Source organism: Mus pahari, chromosome X, assembly GCF_900095145.1.
Source record: "Mus pahari chromosome X, PAHARI_EIJ_v1.1, whole genome shotgun sequence".
Lineage (NCBI taxonomy): Eukaryota > Metazoa > Chordata > Mammalia > Rodentia > Muridae > Mus > Mus pahari.
Genome location: NC_034613.1, coordinates 88,203,195 through 88,205,150, shown reverse-complemented (window position 1 = coordinate 88,205,150; position 1,956 = coordinate 88,203,195).

Here is a 1,956-nt window from a genome sequence, read left to right as displayed (position 1 = left end):
AATCCCAGCACTTGGGAGGCAGAAGCAGGCGGATTTCTGAGTTCCAGGCCAGCCTGGTCTACAGAGTGAGTTCCAGAACAGCCAGGGCTATACAGAGAAACCCTGTCTTGAAAAACCAAAAAAAAGAAAAAAAAAAAAAGAAAAAAGATTTATTTATTTATTTTATGTATGTGAGTACACTGTAGATGTACAGATGGTTGTGAGCCTTCATGTGGCTATTGGGAATTGAATTTTTAGGACCTCTGCTTGCTCTGGTCAGCCCTGCTCCCTCAGTCCTTGCTTGCTCTGGCCTGAAGATTTATTTATTATTTTATGTGAGTACACTGTAACTGTCTTCGGACACACCAGAAGAGGGCATCAGATCCCATTACAGATGGTTGTGAGCCACCATGTGGTTGCTAGGAATTGAACTCAGGACCTCTGGAAGAGCAGTCAGTGCTCTTAACCACTGACTGAGAGAGTCATCTCTCTAGCCCCACTCCTTCTTTTCTTACATTTTCTTCTTCTTCCGTTTGTTTTTGTTTTTTGTTTGTTTGTTTGTTTTGAGACAGGGTTTCTCTGTATAGCCCTGGCTGTCCTGGAACTCACTCTGTAGACCAGGCTGACCTCAAACTCAGAAATCCACCTGTCTCTGCTTCCTGAGTGCTGGGATTAAAGGCGTGCGCCACCACACCTGGCTTTCTTACATTTTCTTTCTTTCTTTCATTTATTTATTTATTTATTTAATATTTTGAGACAGAGCTTCACCATGTAGTTCTGCCTGGCCTGGAACTTATCTGTAGAAGGCTCACAGTGATCCCCAGGCCTCTGCCTCCCAAGTGCTATAATTAAAACTGTGTACCACCACACCTACCAGCCTCCATGTCATTTTTTTTGGTCAGGCTCCCTCTATTTTGCTCAGTCTGCCTTTGAACTTGTGCTCCCCCCCCCCTTCTGCTTTCCGGGTTCCGGGATTACAAGTGTATATCATCACATCTGGCTCCCACGTGCACCCTGTTCCCTTCTTTCTTCAGCTTGTTTGGACCCTTTTCTCTCCGGGAACGTTTTTTCTTCACTCTCCCTCTTGCCCGCTACCCCTAACTTTATTCCAGCTGATTCTCAACCATTCTTCAGATTCCAATTCAGATGCTGCTTACTCTGGCAAATCTCTAGAAGATTAGGAGCTTATACACACTGTTTCTTGTTCTTCCAGCATGGATTGTGTGGATTTTTGCCACACATTAACAACTGTCTGTTTCGCTGGGTATAGGTACATGCCAGTAATCCTAGTACTTGAGAAATGAAGGCAGGAAGATCAGGAGTTCAAAATCAACCTTAGCAACTTAGAGAGTTCAAGGCCAGGCTAGGCTACATAACACTTTGTTCCAAAATATTTAGCAATGTCAACCCCCCACGTCCACACCAAAGTCTCTCCCGAGTGTCCGTAAGGTCTGTAAGCCCAGTGTTGTACATAGATAGCTCTATCCCAAGCACTTGCCCACTCCCTAGCACACTGGATCTGAGCAGAGGAATTTGTGAATGAATGAATGAATGAATGAAACAGCCTGCATTTCCCTAGAAGCCTTCCCTTCTCTGTGCTGCCACCACTTTCTAGCTGCTGAAAACAAAAGTAGAAACCCATTGTTTTTGCTTAAGGGGACAAAGTCAGGAAATGCCACCGTCTGAAATTGGAACTAATAGAATCAGGATTGAAAAAAAAATGAGATCAGCCATCTGCAAAATAATCCACTTTAAGGATTGTTTGTAACTATGATCCCACCGAGACAAGGGTGCTTTTTACACCTCTGTGGTAATCAGCGTGTTGCTGCGGGCTGGGAAGCTGCCAGATATAAAGAAAGGGATAATGTCAATCAATTGTAACTGGATTGCAAGGGATATTGTTGTTCAAATGGGACAACCTGTGTCTGTCTGCAATGTGGGCTTAAAGAGAAGGGACCCAAAGGACACATCTGCTGT